Source organism: Harpegnathos saltator, unplaced genomic scaffold, assembly GCF_003227715.2.
Source record: "Harpegnathos saltator strain DR-91 unplaced genomic scaffold, Hsal_v8.6 scaffold210, whole genome shotgun sequence".
NCBI lineage: Eukaryota > Metazoa > Arthropoda > Insecta > Hymenoptera > Formicidae > Harpegnathos > Harpegnathos saltator.
Genome location: NW_020229996.1, coordinates 623,053 through 643,582, shown reverse-complemented (window position 1 = coordinate 643,582; position 20,530 = coordinate 623,053). Strand labels below are relative to the sequence as shown.

Here is a 20,530-nt window from a genome sequence, read left to right as displayed (position 1 = left end):
GCCGCCTCGCGCGTTAACCCGGCCGGGCGAGCGAACGCGCGCACACACATGCTTTTACACCTTCACACACGGGACTTTGTGCGGGAAATCACCGGCGAAACGAGTCTGAAAGTCTTTACGAGCTTTCGGTACATCGCGTCGGTACACGAGCGCGCGTGAAGCGAGGTCGCGCGGGCTCGAACGAGTCGTAACGGCCGGCCGAGATCGCGATCTCGTTCGAGCTCTCTCGTGTACACGCTGCCTCCGACCAGTTCGAGAACTCGTGTGTATGTGTGTGTGTGTGTATGCAATGGTAGTACGCCGGGAAATAAATAATTTTTTCGCGACGGAGTTGCGTTGTCGGACAGGGACCACACGAGGCGAGGTCGCGATCGTGCGTTCTGCGACGCGACAATAACGTTGTTTAGACTCGCGGGTAAAAAAGGATTGATCGATCGTTTCAATTAAACGGCGAAGGAATTATTCCCGTTGAATGAAGAAAGCTCCGTGCGACGTGCGTCAAGCTCAACACCTGCCGGGGTGCCGCCGACATCGGAATGTTATCAGACGACGTTATCGCGCGAACAGATCTTCGAGCCGTTTCGAGTGACTTCAGGTGGGCCCCCAGAATGTGTGCGTTTATGGGCTGCGCGACGAGCAGGAGAAAGACGAGGGAGGTTCTACACTTCTGGTTCTCCGTCTTGATAGTTCAGATGAAAAAGGACGCATTCACGGCGATACGATCCTCCTACTAATTAAAGTCTAAACACCGACAGAACTAGTTAATGGCGGTCATGATTGCATCGCACCTCGGCAAGAGGGGGAGAGTATCGCGTAACACACCGTAAAATAGTCCTCGGTTAGTCCGTGCCACCAAACACACAGTCGGTCGGTTTGCAGAACGGAGTGATTAAAGTTGACTGCAATTTGTCTGACAGCTAAGCGCGCGGCTAGATCTCCCTCAAATAATCGCGACGAAGCGGCCATGCGCGCACTGCGCGCCGTAATTTCGCTCTGCCGAGAAAACTATCCGCGAAGCCTCGCTTTTGAAAAAAAAAGAAAAGAAGAAAGAACGCGCCACGCACGTAAACTTCATCAAAATCCCGCGAATTACGATCGCCGTGTATTTCACGAGACCGCACGCTCCCCGCTAGCAAGTGACCGCCATAACGCTCGTTCATTTACGAGTCGTTCTGCGGTGATGCGGTGGAGGCGAAAAATAAAACGAGGCAAATAAAGGAAAGAAAGCGAGTCGCGTTAGTTAAAACATCAATCGATGATGCCGACCGAGCCGATTCCAAACGTCGCTGCATTTATTATTATAGTGGGGCAACTTTGTCAAATATTAAATGCGATTCAAATATTACATGCGAATTTATTAACTTATTATTTTTATTATTATGATTATTTATTAATCCTTATTTGTTTATTTTTAACCTTCTTGCATCTTAATATTTTACGGAATCCACCAAAAACCGGTATTGAACGTAAGCTCCTGGTCGCATAAAAAATCTTCTGGTGCCCAATTGGGCGAGCCATTCCGCGAGTGCACGCACAATTCGCCAAATAAATAATGAATTCTGATTGGAAAATCCACGAAGATTCGGATTAAAAGGGTAATGTTTAAAAAATGCGATTCCAAATGGGAAATCCCCCATTTTATCCACCAGACGATTTTTCCCAAAGTCCTCCCAATGTTTTCTCTGATCTTCATTTTACATTAGAACTTTATTCCCTTTCTTATTTTCGATCGCGTTTTTATTCGGAACGAATGAATATCTCTTGTACTTTAATCCGCATAAAAATGAATTTCCTTGTTTGACATCATAAAATAATAGACGTTATCGACCGAAAAAAACGCGCTTCGATTCTAGACAGAGAGAACCAAACATGTGTTCCAGATAAGAATGGCATTCCCAGTTGGTATCGTTGCGAGATAACCGATTTGCGGACAAATTTGGGAATTCTAGTCGGAATCTACGCCATATCTGCGATGATCGTGGGACTTTTCTATGAAGGGGTGGATGTTTCCCCCTATACATAGGCGATATATTCCGCGATGCGGCGCCACGCCGGTGTACGTACGCTGTCGGTGCCGTTTTTATAATTAGTATCGCGTGATCCGATCTGCTCGAGTATGCACACTCGATATAATGCAAATTTTCGTACGAATTTCCATTCGGCGATAATTCATAGCCGGCGCGGCCGCGGCAGACGTTTTTAACTAGCGCCGTCCGCTCTTTATCTATACGCGGGTGGATGATATTCGATGAAATAACGGCGCAGGGCACGACAGTGTGACATTATACCACGCCTACCTTCCTCTCCTCCTTCGTCTCGTCGCGATTTATTATCGTTACACGCTGCTTCTGATTGCACTTTATATTATTGCGTTCCCCGACCCGCGCACGCGCCTGCACGCGTCTCGCCGCGGCAATTTTAGCAGGCGCATTTTTAGCAACAATGACGACGACGACGACGACGACGACGACGACGACGAGGGCGACCTTTGCGTTGGCGTGAGCCCCTAACGAAGAACGATCGCGCGCTGCAACAATATCGCGCGTATTGAGTATTTCGGCCGAATGCTGTGACATTTTCGCCTCGCCTGTAACTTTCTCCTGACGTAATAGGAATTGATTTTGCCCCGATGAAAATTTCATTCGCCGCCGCTAATTTGGATTGATGTCCTCTCAACGAGGTCCCAAGTTTTTGCACGCTGTATGCGAGTCCTTCCGCCGAGCGGAAGACACCTCGCCTACTCGACAGAGACTAGGGAATGCTTTATTTGCATTCGAATCCTATTGACGAACATGAGAAAGATAAATCGCCGGCTTTCGAGACTCGGAAGTCTTTGAGATCCGAGTCGTTGCTGTGTAAACGCGCAAGCGCGCTTACGAAGATCGCGTTGTACAAAGACAAGTCGCCGTTCTGAGAGGAGCCGCTCAACATTGAAAAATTAAAGAAACTTCCTGAATTAATCTCCGAATGGAAGAAGGCAAGATTTACGAGTGTGTAATGGAAAAAAAATCAACGGGCGCACGTAAACGCGCACACACACTCTCTCAGCCCGAGACGATACTTCTATAAATTAGTACAGTCTCGCCATGATTCGGTAGATGAAGAATTAATTAAATCGCACGCCGTTCGCCAGCTAAGGGAAAGCAGTGGGATTTTACTGGACTATTACGAGAAATCCTCTCCTTCTCTGACTCTCTCTCTCTCTCTCTCTCTCTCTCTCTCTCTCATCCTCTCTGCTTCTCTGGGCGGCGAAATGCAAAAACGCACTCCAGCAAGCGAGGATTTCGTCGTGGCCATTCGCGGGGAAATAGATCCTGCATCCTGTATCCTGTACGAGTCTCTCTCTCTCTCTCTCTCTCTCTCTCTGATCCTCTCCTTTCCTCTTTCTCTCCCTCTCACTCTCTTTTCAGTCTGGCACACGGTCTCCTGCCATTACTCTCTCGGCCGCTATTCGCGCTCAGTGACGTGGAAGCGCCTCACGAAGAGCCCCGTGCGGGACTACGAAATTGCTTTACCGCCCTCGCGCGGGGTCTTTAATTTGGTTTACTATCGGCCCCGGCTCTCGGCGCGCGGGACAAACTTTACCGTCACTTTTTCGCCGAGGCGAGCCGGAGATCCGTTATCCAAGCCGGATACATGGGAGAGAAAAAAAAGTGAGGGACTCGCGTCTCCGTCCGCTTCTGTGCCGGAGAGCGCGAGCCTTCGTCCTTATGAGGGGTGCGAATTATTCGAGAGGATACACGGGAGAAAAATGTCGCGGATTAGCAGGCGCGCGGAACACGCTGAGGCGAAGAAGAAGCCCCGCGCGCTCGCTCGTGGCGGGAGCGGAAAACCGAGGGAGCGCGGAAATTCGGCGGAACTGGCGACGCTTCTCTCCTCTCGTCGCACCCCGAGAATATTCCGCACGACCGGAATCGGGTAAACCGCGCGCGTGTCCTTATTTGCGGACGGACGTGTCTCGCTCTCGCACGAGAGAAATCCGCGCGCCATCGAAAGCTCCTTTGTCCGGGACGGCGGGAGAGCGACAGAGCGACGGCGAATGCGGCGGTAGCTTATACGAGGACGGCGTTTCGCCGGACGAAATTACCGGCGATGAAAGGAAGAGGAAAGAACTCGTCGACTTGTCCACGGCTGTTTCGCGGACGACGAAAAGTCGCCGCCGCGATTTTACACGAAGTAATCTCCTTCCTGCGCCCGCTCGCCGTCCCTCTCTCTCTCTCTCTCTCTCTCTCTCTCTCTCTCTCTCTCTCTCTCGCCCCGACAACCGTCCTCTTTACTTCGGTCCTGAGAAAGGACGAAGATTGGCTGGAATCGTGAAGCCGCCGGTGGTCCGCAGCAGGCGCTCGCGCGGACCTCGATCGCGCGGAGCCTCCACCCTCTTCTGGTTCCGTCTCGTCGTTTGGTGGGATATAAAAGGGCGCCTCGAGTGACCGGCTCGGTCGTTCCGCCGTCGACAATACCCTTCCGACCGGCGAACCATTCTCCGGGCCTGGCGATGAGCCATGAAGCTGACGGTAAAGTCGGGAATCTCGTGAAATATTCACACGCACATAGCGCGCTGCGAGAGAAGCATGAAATGTTTCTGATGACCACTCCTCGGATCCGAAGGCCGAGAGAGAGAGAGTCTCCGAAAAGCGTACGCTACCACCCTCCCGTGTCCCGGAAAGATTACAATCTCGACATTAGAAGAGCTCTCGCACAATGTGCCGAAAATTCTTTTGTCCAAAATGTCACCGCGCCGGCCGGGAATACTAGAGCGCTGTTCCTCTCTCTTTCTCTTCTTCTCTCTCTCTCTTTCTCTTTTTCTCTCTTTATCTCTTTCTTTCTCGACGACACGTTAGCGACAACGCGATGGACACGCGGAAGCAGCCGAAAAAATCACAATCGCCGACATACAGCTGAGTTAACGTACCGAGAATTTATTATACGGGAATATCCAGAGACTTTTCAACGCCGCGCGCGACGTTGTCTTCGTTATTGTTTCTCGTGAATTTAAGAGTACTTTTCCGTTTGTTTCTTGTCTCTTTTTTTTTTCGCCGAATTTCGTAACGCGGAACTTTCGGAAATTTCGGTTGAGATAATTTCTGTTTCACCCCCCCCCTGCCTCTTCCTTTCGGGCACAGTTTACGTGTTCGCGTGCGTCTCCCCGTGCGACTCGTCGCCGACCCTTTTTATACGGTACTTGAACGTGCCGGAAATTCGCGCGGATGCCGCCGCCATTCCGTCGTCATCGATGCGGCAGTTTCGAAATCACGCTACAGCTGTAATAAACTGCCGGCGCGCGACTCGTTTCGCCCGCTGAAAAATTGCCGGCCGCCCTACGAAGTTAGTGCGCTCGTGGGAGCGCTCAGCGCGGCGGAAAAAAAAATCCGAAATTGCACGGGGCGGAAAAAAGAACAATTTATTTCATACAACCGCGGTGCGGCGATGCGAGAGACTTACGCGCGGAAATTGCGATTCGATTATAATTGGCAATGTTTTATTGGCTGACGGTCGGCGCAACGCTGCAAAACGACAATGCCTCGCATTTCTCCTTTTTTTTCCCTTCTTCCTTCCTTTTCCCGCCTCGAGCGAAAAGCGGCGGGGAGCTGGTAATTATTTTATGATTTCTGCTTTAATTTCGCGGAAATGCACGATGCCCAGCGGCAAATGCGATCGTTTCAGTTTTCATCGCTGAAACTGCCGACGCGCGTCACGATCGGTAGCGTCGTCGATCGAACGCGTAATTAAATGAAAAACTGGAAGGCACCGCGCGCGCGCGCGAGATAGGCGGCCGTACGCGAGCAAGTCGGCTACAGTCGATCGCGCGCTGTAAAGAAACACACAAACGTGTCTCGTGGAGGACCGAATGCGAAGTCACGTGGAGCGTGTAAAATCAATATTTAGCCGCGCCTACGGAAGATGTCTAAATAAAGAAACGGCAGTAGCAGTCGCGAGTGTAGTCATAAATTCCTAAAGATATCGTAATGTTCCACGTACGTCCCGCCGGCCAAACATTCGTTCGCCTAATAACGTAATCGCGCGAGTCCTTCGATATTCACGAGACGTGCCTCGTGCGCTCTTGTATTTTTGCACGCGAGGTCGCACGGCCCTCCGCTGCTTTTTTGGTCGTCCCTCAGGTTCTCCCTCAGGATGTTCGAATAGGACGCCGATTAGACACTTGACGATGGAACAATACCGCCACATGGACGCAATCGTGCTCCATCGAACGATTGAATTAACGTGACGACAGACGAAGCAAACGCCTCGCTGCGGCCGAAGGAAACGAATCTTTTGATTCTCACGAAGCAAGCTCGCCGCCAGCCCGAGTCGAAATTTTCATTCTACTTTCCGCTGTCAGTGTTCCATTTGTTCCGCTAATTTAATAGCCCGAAGCTAACATCAAGCCACTTTGTTGTATTTAATCTACGAATTTGCCGAGGGCTCTTCTTAGAAATCTACAACCGGCGAATTGTGCGTTTCCTGCCCAGTTGCTGGCGCTGAGTTGGACTTTAGTTCCTATATAAATTAAGTCACCCACATTGTGGGGTCCTCTCCGGAATTTATTGGCGTTAGATGGTTCGGGCCGAAAATGAAGTCGAAACTTTCAACTCGGGAAAAAGCAGAAACTCCGCTCGTTTCAACCGAAACGCCGCGTGTTTGACTCTCCCATCGCCACGTTAATTCAATCAATTCTTCTCTTCTGTATAGAACGCGTGGCGGGGCGGGGCGAAGCGAGACACACACGAGGTATGTCGACGCGCATCGTGAAGTCTCGACGATGCGAGTCTCGTTGGTAGAATTAAATTCATCGGTGCACCGAGCGTCTCACACGTGGAATCGTATTTTCCAATTTTAACGAAGTCGCTCTCTCCTCTTTCCTCTCTCTCTCTCTCTCTCTCTCTCTCTCTCTCTCTCTCTCTCTCTCTGTCTCGCGTCGCGTCGCGTCGAGACACCCGACGGCGCCGGGCGTGGATTAGCGAGAAAAGCATCGATGCTATTACCCTTTAATGCCGCGGCTCGGATACGGCAACGACAGGACTCAAGACTGTGCACAACTCCATTCCGCGGTCGGTCGGGATAATGAATGCAAATGCAGCTCTGCTCGCGTAATCGCGAGATAATAAAGCGATCGCGACTCGAGAAGTGTACTTCGCTAGCATGCCGTCGCCTTCCTGCCTGCCTGCCTGCCCGTCTGCTGAATTATGTGGCATGCCGCGCGGTAAATCAAGATTTCGCCGTGGCCGATGTGAGGTAAAAAATTCGACGGGGAACGAGAACAGCCACGCTAAGACCCGTTTCATATCCTTTTCCTGTTCAGTCATAATCGCGGCAAAAAGGAGAACAAAAGGAACAGCTGCGCGATGACGAACCGCACGACTATTCTCCGTAGGAAATCTGACGTTTGAATCACCGAAGATATGATATCGTGTCACATTATTATTATATCATATTATATTATATATTATATCATGTATTTTATATTATACTATATTATACTATATTTTATATTATATTATAAAGTTCGCCAAAAATTCGGGATATCTCTTTGCTCATTATATTAATATTCTCCTGACGTCACAATGTGAAAGGTCGGAAAGCGAGAAACTCCGCGGGGAATTTTAGAACCACCTATTCGCTCATTATATTCTCTTGATATTAAAATGTGAAAATGCGAAAATTCAAAAGCTGAAAAAATTTCCCCTCGTACAGGTGGTACAAATCAACGATCGAGCAATTAAAAATGCTTAATTTTTTCGAATTAGCCTTGTACATACAAAATAAGAATGGAGGCGGTTTAAATAAAATAAAATTATTATATATTAATATTTTATTTCTTTTTTATACGAATATGTAATGATGTGTTATAATATAGTAACAAAATATAATAAACGATATGAATAATGCAGTGCAATAAAATATAATGCTACATAATATATAATAAAATAATGTAATATATTAAATGTGTAATACAAGAAATAATTTAATTAGAAGACACTTTTGTGTTGCTTTTGAAAGCATTAAGAAAAGGCACTAAATATCCATACCGTGTATCATTTTCAGTTTTGCCGTTTTTTGAATAATGGAGATGCTGGATCGAGAGGCACCTCCGTTTTCAAAGGCAAATTCTTGCTAAACTATTCGGGCACTAAAATCGGAGACGCAACCACTGAATTAACAGCTAATCAGAGCACTTACTTCTGGTGCCATTTCCGTCTGGATTTTGCGTATTTGAGACGGAGAGGCTGCTTAACAGACATTTCGCGAGGCACAATGCGTCAATCGCTGAAGCTGGCGCGCTGCGAGGCGCAAAAGGGGAATGCGATCCAGGAATACTCGACTTGCGCTCTCTCTCTCTCTCTCTCTCTCTCTCTCTCTCTCTCTCTCTCTCTCTCTCGCGAAATATCGGTGTGAGCCGAACCGGGGTGTCGGGTCAAAATACCGGAGTCTTGGCCCGGAAAGGTTAATGGCGCAACGACACAAGACACGTTGCACACGCCTGTGCAAGCCTCGTTTGCATTCGGCGAAGCGACGATTTTCGCGTTGTATTTCTCGCAAAATGTGTCACGCGCTCCGCAAGCGAGGGGGACGATAAAAATTTAACCGAAAACTAGTTCAACAGACTGAAATATCAATAAAAGAGCTCTATTCTTTTCTACTCGACATCGTAAGACAGAATGTCTGCCTCTTTCTTGCTTCGTCATCGTTTTCACAAGGAAACAAATACCGTCGCGCTAGCATAGAACGTTGCTGAATTTGCGCTGAGCGAATGCGATCACGCGTGGCCGGAGTTAACAGTTGGACAAACTGGCGGAAAAATCAGGGTCATTAAGGGTAACTATACCAGACGACAGAGGCAGAAAGAAGGAGAGAACGGTTTACGATGTGAAGGAGTTTACGATGACGGAAGGGAAAATGAAACGAGGCATACAGAAGATGAAGGAGCCGCTGAGTCTCGGGGAAATCGCGCTTGAACGCGATTCTTTCTTCTTCGGTCGGTCGCTTCTCGAATCATTCGTGTCGCATTCCGCGTGGATTATATTTACACGAGAACGCTGGGCAGACTGAGCAAAGACGACGAATGAGATGGACTATTCGCTAGACACGCGCTTCTATTTGACCAGCCGCGGCAAACGCAACATTTTCCCACGTACGGATACGTAACTGCTCGAATCCCGCAGTATTTACGAATGCGTATTGTTATTAATTCGATTAATGCGCCCGGACATACCTTGTACGTCCGGGCGCGTCTCGACGACGTGATTCTCTATATTAATTTAGTGCCAATTAATCCCGCGAGCAGGACGTTCGAGATAATTTCTCGCGGACGTTGACGTGTTTAATCTTCCGTCGTCTGATAATTTGTTGTTATCAAATAGTGCGAAATTTCGTATGAGTGTATCGTCGATACTAAAAAAATTCTTATCATAAAGTAATCATTTTTCTTATTAATATTATCTTTATATATATAATATTATTAATGTATTCTTATTAATACAGTCACGAAGCTATACGATGAGAAACGTTACTTGAAGAAGTGTCCAAAGAATCGGCAAATTTTTACAATAAAAAAATATATATTTACATGACAGTAAACTCGCGCGAGAAAAACGAAGAGTTTAGTCTGGCAGTGTCTAAAGGACGGGCGCATTATTATTGCGAAGAGGAGTGGATTTTTACCATTGTGCCTCCGTCCGATCGCTTACTCGTTAAACCGTGAAAAATTATCGGTCTGCGACGGAAAAATTGCTCTCAAGCATTACCCAGCCAGCTCGTAATCGCAGCCAAAGCGTCCCTACCTAAGTCGGCTGCATGTTCATATTCACGTACCGCGAGCTACACCGCGGCGTATCTAGGAAGCGGACATTAATCAGAACGACCAGAGCGGTACGGTCTTATCTACGACAATTTGTATTTCTTACGGCTCATAATCCATGCACTTTCTCATAAAAGATCGGACAGTCGCGACTAAATTCCATTTTCTTACTTCACTTCCCCTTGATGTTCGGCCCTCTTGAGATTCTCGTTGCATCGCTAGAGTAAGAGAGAGAGAGAGAGAGAGAGAGAGAGAGAGAGAGAGAGAGAGAGAGAGAGAGAGAGAGAGAGAGAGAGAGAGAGAGAGAGAAGTCAACTCGCAAGCAAACAAATGGAAATAAGCGCGAGGTAAAGGATTATCGGTGATATTTAGCATTTATTAATCGCGCGTAAGAAGGAGCGAACAAGTGTTGGCCGCCTCGCTCGCGATTAATAAACTTTCCACGAAAGGAATCCCTTACCTCGGACCAGGCTCGACTCGGCTCGCTCCTTATCTCGCCTGCGATAAAATGAACGGACGCCCGGATACTTGAAAAAGAATGGCCGTTGGAATTCTTGAATAAAATTACTCGCCCGCGCTTACAAGATAGTTACAAGACGGGCAAAGCGAAAGTAGTCCTAATTAAATTCTGCGAGGATTACTCGAGTTTATGATCGGGCGTGATTGCCGAGGATCCCTCGCTGCGACTACAGGAGCTAAATTAAACACACCTCTCCTCTAAGAGGAGAAGCCGGGAGGAGAGAGAGGAGGAGAAAGAGAGAGAGAGAGAGAGACAGAGACAGAGAGATCGCCCTCGTCCTGCAGCTCGTCGGGCTGTTGCGAAAATTAATAGCGAGCTGGTAATAACGAAACGACGTTACGTCGCGACGACCGGCGCGATGTAGCGTACGTAACAAAACATATCGCACGAAGACGCACGAAGATGATGGCGCACGCTCGCAAATTTCGCCGTCAGTGACGAGAAATGAAGACACAGTGCGACGACGATTAAACTCTCGCCTCGGCGAGAAGAGAGCGGCAACGCGTTTATCGAGAATCGAATTCCTCCTCGGCAGAGCAGAAGCAATTTGTTAACGGCGACCATTAATTAGAAATCGAATCTGGACGTGACGTTTAGTCACATCGATATTTCAAAAGCTGTAAAACATTTTAACGCGCACGTAAAATTGTCCTGGCCGACCGTGGCCGAAGGATACCGCGCTATCGGCAAAAAAATATCGATATATCCACATTGTATTCCATATTCTTCGCGGATATTTGCATCCGCTCCTCCGACACGCCCGTGGGAAAAAAAAATATATTGTTATCTTGAATTCTCCGACGGCCGCGAACGCGTCTGTCTGTTACCGCATATGCTCGCGGCATCGCGGAACGACGAACGTCGGATCTTTTTAGCTATCAAACCGACACATATCGTTCTCTGTGAAATATTCGGATCAACAAACGCCGCCACTCGCTGATCGAATATCTGAGAATTTTGGTATCGTCACATTAATGACACATTATTATCATCCGACGACGAGATGACGATCATCTTTGTTACTATATATTTTTATCATCATTAATACTAAGTAAATTGTTATTGTCTATTGATGATTTATGATACGATTGAGAGAATTCGTCGCGCGAATATCGAAATATGTAATATATTTTTCACGCCGCATTTTTATATCAAAAGCGGCACAACCGCGTTATGAATAGCGTAAAACCTATCTCTGCCTCTTCCTCTCTCTATCTATCTATCTATCTATCATCTATCTATCTGTCTATCTCTCTGTGCGGGCTCTCATTCATTCGCCGTAATGGCGCTAATCACTCAGAGATTGATAGTCGAATTTTCTCCCAAATTGTCGGCGATTTGATATTTGCGTCATCTCGCTTTCGAGACACGCGACATTCCCATTTGCGCCTCGATGATCGCAATAGGCCGCCACTCAATAGACAAACCTTGATTAATGGAAATGACAATTTTCATTTAGCACCATAGCGCCGACTCAGAATGCCGGCCCACGGACGGACCGAGCGGACTAATTAAGGGATGTTAACGAATCAAACACGCCGCCCCGCTACTTGCGACCGACGCACGCCGATTTTCAATGCGCGCCACGTAACAATGCGCAGCTCCAAATCGCAGTCGAATATTTTATCAACGATATTCGCTGGCGTAACGTTTGCTCAAAAATTACGGCCGGAACGGTGAAACGTATACAAACCGTCGAGAGTCGAGCAAATATGCCTCGGCGATGGGATCGCGCGAAAAATTGCCGCGATTTCGTGTCTTGAAGCGCAGCTTCCCCTTTAGAATCGCCCAAGATCCATCTTTCTCTCTCTCTCTCTCTCTCTCTCTCTCTTTCTTTCTTTTCACAACGAAGATATACCAAATGAACTTTCATAGTTATGCAAATTCACGGCAAAAGTTAGGAATAATAGAGCATCGTTAATCCCTTCCCCTCTCCGTGAAAAAGACTGATCGTAAGTGCGTTATCAAGTCGATGGATAGAAAGAGAGAGAGGAAGAGAGAGGGAAGGAGACCAAAAACAATCCATAGCTGCGGGGCTATTTCTTAGTTACAGGAGTTACGCGCCCTGAGGATCTCAGGCGGACCAATTACACCACTGTATAATTGTTCGAAGTTACGAGTTGCCGTTAACAAGTAACGTCGAGAGTACTAACGCGGTTCCGGTTTCTTGGCCCGAATAATTCCGCCGGACTGTACCGCCGTGAACTTTGCGCAGTCGTAAACAGAACCCCCGAAGAGAACGCCCGTGCCCTTTTGTCGCGTTTCCAAAGCAGGACGTACACGGTTGCGAAAAATAGACGTGCCGTAAAATGAAGCGAGACCGCCGCGCCGCGGCGGCGGTAATTTTTCTTCTCTCACTTCACTGGAAGCACGAGAACAATTGCGGAAGAGGTCGCGGGATGGGTTCTTGTCCCGGCGAGACAACGCGATAATCTACGACGATCGAGACAACGGCGCGAATTAGAATCGAAAGGCTTCACCGAGACATCGCTTGCAGAAGTTGGGCGGAGAAAACACAAAAGGGGAAAAATGAAAAAAGAGAGCCGTTCGTGATATTTATAGAAGGTCGCGACTAAAAATAATTGATGGGGAGAAATAACGCGCAACAGAGGCGCGTTCAGAAGTGAGAGTGAGAGAGAGAGAGAGAGAGAGAAGCGCAAAAAATCGCACACAAAAGCCACGCTAATAGAATATTAAATATTTAATTAAACATGGCTCTTTCTCTCTGATCGACCGAGGCCACTTGATTATCAGGGCACGAATTATCATGCGGCGCGAGAGGGAGCGGAAAGAAAGAGCGGGCGGGTAAAACAAAACGAGGGCCGATGAGAAATTGTGAGTGCGAGCGTTTAATAACGGCGTTTAATATTGCACGAGATTAATAATCCATTCTTCCAGTGTCATGCCACATTACGTCGATATATCGCTTGACAATGGCAAAGAAAAAAATTCAGCGGTCGCGTATGCATCAGCGTTGTACTCCGAGAGAGAGAGAGAGAGAGAGAGAGAGAGAGAGAGAGAGAGAGAGATAAACGGCACGAGAGAGAGTCGGCGCTCTCTCTCTCTCTCTCTCTCTCTCTCTCTCTCTCTCTCTTTCTTTCTCTCTCTCTGCTGTTATTTAAGCGCCTTTTGCCACCGCCGGTACGCCTTGCAATATTGATTTCGCGAGTCGCGCAAGCCGCGCACTGAATTTTTCACTTCCTTCAAATTAAACGAGAAATAAGGCTGCTTACGTCGTGTATATTCCCGCTCTTTAGAAACTTCTTATCCGCGTGCGCGCTCTCTCTCTCTCTCTCTCTCTCTCTCTCTCTCTCTCTCTTTCTCTCTCCCTTTAATTAATTCGCCCTACATCTCGGATCCTCGATCTAAGCCCACCGTCCAATATTCGCCGTAATTGTGGCCGTTAATGTAACATTTGTGTGTGTGTGTGTGTATGTGTGTGTATGTGTGTATGCGCGCCTGTGTTTGTGCACGTGTCACAGATAATCCGATATTTATGTACAGCAGCTTCGAGACGACGCTTCCGCCGAAGATAAACGCGATTGCTCGTGGAATCGCGTCAGTCGAGTTGGCCGATATTTTCGAAAATAAAGAGGAAAGCTGGGCGATAGGAAGAGGGGAGCGCGATCACGTCAGAGAAAGAGAGAGAGAGAGAGAGAGAGAGAGAGAGACGCTTTGTTGGCTATTGCCGGTCCTTAACGGCGCGCAATTTCGGGGACGAATAAAAGCGGCGCGACGAGCGTTCCCGAGCGGCACCACGTCGCGGAGGAAAGTGTAAGGGACAGGAGGAGGAGGAGGTCAAAGCACGATCCAGATAATGATTTGCCGAGTAATCCCCGACGAGCCTCATTACAGTTCGCCTCAGAGTTCGCCTCGGCCAATCGGGACTTTATCTCTGGCGTCATCGTTACAACAACGTGGCGTGCCAATCGATCCGGCCCGATATCGCGCGAACTTAAGCTGCAACGTTGGGAGCTTCCGGGTAAACTTTCCTGCGATTAAGACCGGTAATGTACGAAATTGCGGTGAGATAGCTGCGGCCCTTCCCCTCCTTCGCCGTCCTCCCCTTCCTCCCGACCCCGCCGTCGTGCCGGTTCTCTCCCCAGTCTTTCTCCGGGATTTCGACGCGGAGCAAGCGGGCCGCGTTTATCATCGATCGCGTTACTTCCACGTCGGCGCTAAGCAAGTGACGTCGCGGAGAATTAACGCGGCGTTTCTCGTTCTTTGCCGAATTACGCGTGAAATGTGCAATTGTCGGTATCGTCGGCTCGTTGAAACGCGCGCTTTTGTTTAGGCTGCCGTCGTAGACGGGCCATTGCCGCGAAATGGAGAAAATGGTCGGTGTCGAAAGGGAAGTGGCGTACCATCATCGAATCGTCATCCGGAAACGACCAAATCGCGGCGAAGAGAGCAAAAACGCGCCTTGTACGCGACTCTCTCGTTGTCCGTCGGAGCGATTTTCCGGAGCGGAGCGGAGGCCCGGCGGTTCGCCCGGGAGCGAAGCAGGATCGCCAGGCTGGTTCTGTGCTTTATTAATCAACGACGCGCGTTATCCGCGCAATATTCGCGTTTAATGCGCGAGCAAAATCGAAATGAAAAAATCGCGAGCGAATCACGGATACCACGATTATCGTCTGCCGCGTTGCTGAAATTTTTCGCCACTCGCGAGCGCGGCTGCGCCGCTAAAAATCTACGCGAGAAATATACCCGCCGCCGGCGGCGGCAATTCGCGAGTGTTCATCGATCATTCCCGAGTATGTCAGTTAATCGCCACCTGGAATCTCCGGAGAAAAAGGGAGGACATAGATGAAGTGACATAGGGGAAGTGAGAGAGAGAGAGAGAGGGGAGGGGGAAGAAATGGATAATTCGACGGAAAGGGAATCGAAATGAAAGAACTCCCGCGCTCATGTCGAACTTTCACCCAGAAGATCGACCCTGAGACCGTCGCGTTTCATTAATTTATTTATTTATTTATTTAACTTTTCATAGACCATCGTTGAGAGCCACGCGGCGCGGAAAGTTTGTCGGTCATCACTAGCGACCGTAAAATCCTGATCACGTCTATTACCGTTCGTGACTAGCAGTCGAATGTTTCGAGCGTCACTCCGTCAGTCAATTGTGTCGGTATAAAAAAATCGACAGTGAAACAGCAAGCGAATGAGGTGAAAAACGAGGGGTATCAGCGCAGGAGCTTAAAACGCGCCCGTGCAAGAATCGGTCTCGCGGCGGCGTCGTCTCCGCAACGACGGCGGCGGCGGCGGCGGCGGCGGCGGCAACGTCCGGCTAATAAAATCGACCGGCCTCACGCGCGCGTTCCGCGCTCTTTAACGAACAAGCGAACAAAAACATTCCGCCGCGACTCATAAATTCGACACTCCGCCGGTACTCCGTCGCGCCGCGCCGGCGCGACGCCCCTAAATCCCGGGCGATTTGTATTCCATTTCTCGCCGGCACAGCGGCGGTATTATTTGTGTCACACGGTATTATTTGTGGGACCGTGCGCGTTTCCCGCTAAACGTGCGCGCAATCAACGAAACGCTATTTATCGCGCGCGTCCGCGGGATATGCAAAAAGTAGATGTCGCGGTAATTCAGAGCGCGCGTCACGACGTGCGGATATTGTTTTTTCTCTCTCTCTCTCTCTCTCTCTTTCTCTTCCGTCCCCTCCCTCTTCGCGCGCCAATGTGCGCGATGTCGGGCGACTAGATCGCGCGCTCATTATGGATCAATTAGAGAGTTGGAGAACACGGACTTCGATCCGTGTCGAGTCAACGGCCGAGTCGCATTGCGGCCGTGTAAACCGAGACTCGGCTCGACTCGTTAATCGAGGACGGCTCCTTTCAATGCGTTCGCGAACGACGAAGGGAGCGACGATTCGCACGGTAAATTCGCGGGACGAAGAGAACACAGTACGCGCGCGCGCGCGCGAGAGAGAGAGAAGCCTCCTTCCTCTCCCTCCCTCCCTTTCTCTCTGTCTCTTTTCATCTCGGCGAAAGGCGGTATCGAGCCGTAATCGCTCGGCGAGGAAGAGCCCCACGTCTATTTTCACCGCTGGATCCGATCTCTCCGTGCTATATCTTCCCGCGAACTCGGTGGAAAACATAATTGGAAGGAGGACGAACCTAAGCACGTGTCCTTGTCCTCCGGCTCCGGTGTGCCGGAGGACTATTACCGGCAGGTCGATAATCCAATTTCGCGTGAAGCGAGACGATCGCGGAAGCCGTAAACGTACGTTGCCGGAAATTCGTACGCGGAAGAGAACGAAAGGGGATTTCCCTCCGATCGCTTCCTCACTCCCCGTTCCCTTCGCCCTTGCAAATATCGTGCCTCGTCGAAGTGTCCTTCGCCGTTTCGGCGTGACAATCTTTTCCTCCCACGATTCACCGCACGACACGCGCCGCGGAGAAACAAGAATGACTCTCTTTGTCTTCCTCCTCCTCCTCCTCCTCGTCGCACGAAGACCCAAACCGACTCCCCGCGAGCCGGAGAGAAGCGACGCCCCCCCTTCCCGCCTAGCGTCCTCCGTAGTGCTCCTCCCGGAAAAACTTCCGCGCGCTCACCCATCATCGGCGGTGCGGAGCAAGCGGAGAAAAATGGCGCAGCGTGAAATTGCGATCTCGCCATGTGGCTTCGAGAAATATTTACCTGCTGGCTCGTCCCACTCTCTCGTCCCGGCGCCCGTCGCCCTTTAATTAACGACAGCTTCGATCTTCGCAGCTTCCCTCTCGCTCTCACGACCTCCAGGCCGAAGATTCGATTCCGATCCCGGTATGCGGGGGGGGGAGGGGAGGGGAGGGGGGAGGGAGTAGTGTCACTTGCGACGTGTGCAACGGCGACGGGACGTAACACGTTGTGTGTACACACACGGTGCGCGCTCGCGTTCGTCGAGAGAGCGCGAATCCCGATCGATAGCGATCACCGACGCGACGGCTGGCCGTCGCACGCGCGCGCGTCGGACTAATGTCCGCTCTTACTACTTGCGGCGCGAGACGAGCGCGCTCGGGCCGCCGGCCGGCCGGCCGCGGCGACGCATTTTTCCAGCCGGCGAAACAATGCAGGTCGCTGGAAAACGATGGCTATCGCGGCCGGCTATCGATCCCGCGCTCGTAAAGCTCGCGGGACTCGCGCGCGCGGGACAGCGCTCCGTGCGTTATGTCGCCGCTCTCACGGAAGAGTGATGATATGTCGCTCGCTCGTTCTCGATGCTAAGTGCGAGTGCTACGTCGCCGATATGTCATCGCGAGATATGTCACAGCGGCGGCGAGTTCTGTCTCTCCTTAGGCCACGCTTCCGCGCCGCAGCTGAGCGGTCGGGCCGAGCGCGGTGCGTCTGATATGCTCCCGATGATATGTGTGCCTCGTCGTCGTCGGGCTGTCTATCCGTCATGCGCGAGTCATTGATATGTTTTCCACGGGCGATCCGTCCTGCAGCCTGTCGGCCGGGCTCTCTCGCACACCTCGCCGCTGTCGCACACCTGCCGGGTCGTGAGACGAGTCCGCGAGCTTCTCACTTGATCGTCGAGTCACCGACGAGGCGCGACTTCTCGCGACGATCTGCCGGGTCGTCCGGAGCGTCCTGAGCGCGCGAGTGCGAGTCGCGGCGCGCGACGCACCGAGCGAGCCGTCGTCTTCTTCCTTCAGCGGTTGTCGCCGTCGTGTGAGCGATCGAGTGCGAGTCGCCTCGCGTGTTTTCGATATCGGTATTCGATCGGCTACGTCCACCGGCCGGCTCCTCGGCTCTGTTTTCGAGTACCGCCCGATGAGCCGAGTATCGTCACGCGCACTGCACACCATTCACTTCCTCGGATCCGACGCACTCTCAAGCACTCGCGCGCGCGCGCGCGCGAGTTCTTCCAGTCAGGTCATCCGACTCGGCGCGACTCGATCCTCACATCGCGGGCACTCACATCGCGCGAGGGATATCCTCTCCCCGGCGCGTCGCCGCTCCTCGGCAGGAGCCGGTCTGCCCGTCGATGCACGGCATTCCACTTGAGGCTGAAAAGTCGAGATTGCGTTTCCTCGGGAAGCCCGGTGGTCGTGAGCGAACGACGACGATAACGACGACGACGACGACGACGACGACGACGACGACGGCGGCGGCGGCGGCGGCGGCGGCGATTACGACACGATCGCGAGTCCTCGAAGCGACTCGTCCTCGACGCCGGCGGACGCGCGACTCGCGAGTTCACCGGGTGCGCGAACCGGGCGGACGACCGCGACCACGGCCGCGACCACGACCACGACCACGACGACGACGGCGGCGCGAGAAAGAGAGAGAGAGGAAGGAACGTCAGCGGACGCGAAGGCTCGGCACGCGAGTTCGCCGGCCGACTGAAGCACGGTTCGACTGTCAGTCGACCCCACACCCGAAACTCGACTCGTCTTCGTCGAACGAGTCCGCCGTCTCCGTCGGCTCCCCCTTGGGGACAGGGGATGGTTCGGGGGTGCAGAGGGTGGGACGTGGGCAAGCGGCGCGCCTGCGCCAGGTGAATCGGCCGAGGAGAGCATTCGTTGCACTCGGGCTACCTGCCACTCCGCTACTCCCGTTCGTGCACGGCGCGATATGCGCCGCGAAAGAATTGATACCGAGAGGGGGAAGGGAGAGCGAACGGAAGAGAGCGAGGGCAAGAAAGAGAGAGAGAGAGAGGGAGAGGAGGGAGACACGCAAGGGATGCCGATGAATCAATTTATGCGAATGGATAATGTTTCTTCGGTAATCGAAAAATCGTCCGCCGCGCGGCCGACGACATTCGCCGCTCTCGATCGATATTGTTAATACTTGTTAATACTGCGGCATGTACTGCATACCCCGGCGAGTTCGACGTGCGCGCAAGGCGCCGTTGGCGCCGAGACAATGCGCACGGGCGGATTCATTTGGCGAGTGGACGATCTCTTCCCTTTGACCCGCGACCGCGATCGCGATGACCTCCGCTCGAAATCGGTATTGTTAATCCTTAAAAGCTACCATGAGAGAAAATCACGTTAATACTGTCATGGATGAAATTTCATCCCATTCATATATATTTCTTTTTTCTTTCAAAAATAAGAGAGGTCAAACAAATGCAATTAAATATTTCATTAATACTGGATTAATGATTAATTGATCGAATGAAAGGTAGAGAGAAGTTATCGTTTGCTGCGGATAATTCAACATCTAACAAGAGCGAAAATTCAAAATTCACATGGGGTGGAATTTCACCCGCGGCTGCCTTTAAGGATTAATAAACATACTCGATAACCGCAGAACGTGTGAGATTTGTCATGAGAAAGCGCGACACGCAAGAGATCATTGATTTTTTGAATTTTTTACCTCTGAAATGAAGAATACATATATCGAGATGAAATTTCAGCATTAACGTGATTTTCTTTGATGAGGGCTTTTACAGAGTTAACAACCGAGAGGATGAAGCGCTGAGGCGATGCTGACAAATTAGTTTACGAGTACGTGAGCGCCTCTTTAGTCGAATTCGATCATTCTTTGTAAGGCGATATCTTTGTCGCAGCCGCATGAGATTTGTTTTTCCGCCAGGTTACTAACATTCGTCAAGTACACCGTACGCATGTTGCGAAGCTCGATACAAGCGCGTGAGGAGGAGCTTAGTACCGTCGGCGAATTAATTCACGAGCAGATGATATCTCCTTGATTAGATAATTATTACAGCTAATTAATTACGTTTGTCTTTCGTCAATGTTGCTGACACTTGCCAAACACCGCGCGTATTACCGAGTCTGCGACGAGCGCGAAGCGCGTACAAAAGTAAATAACCGTATACAAAGGAAGATTATTAGGTAACCAAAAATTCGTGAGGTCTTCTATATCAAAAATTAAACAAGAGCAGAAATTTTCAGAAAAATATTATAATTGATATATGAATAAATAATTAATAATTCTTCGTTATCAATAATGGAGGGTCTTTTTGAACCATATCTTAATTAAATTTTTTAAACCATATCTGTGCAGTCCGTTCCTTTGCTCCTGCAATTTTTAACCCGAGTTTAAATTCATAACATGCTCGAATTACGCTCGATTCAACTGACACTTGAATAGAATGCATAATCACAAACCAAGAGATGCCACGATAAGGTTCAATAATTAACTCACGCAAGTCTGTGTTATATCAACACGCGCATTTAACGAGTCTCAACAAGATTCGACGACTCATTGCATCGAATTCAAACAAAAACCGCGCAAACTTTTTTGGTCACTTAATGTTA

At 50.1% G+C, this 20,530-nt stretch overlaps 1 protein-coding gene across 1 annotated transcript in view; it reads right to left on the bottom strand.

The window, feature by feature from the left end:
- The window catches only part of LOC109504216 (uncharacterized), a gene marked incomplete at its 3' end in the record, with an annotated part of 514,465 nt that extends 495,624 nt beyond the window's left edge, over window positions 1-18,841 (bottom strand). Inside the window, exon 1 of the mRNA XM_019843207.2 lies at window positions 16,962-18,841. The remainder of the gene's footprint in view (window positions 1-16,961) is intronic.
- Between the last annotated feature and the right edge of the window lie 1,689 nt (window positions 18,842-20,530).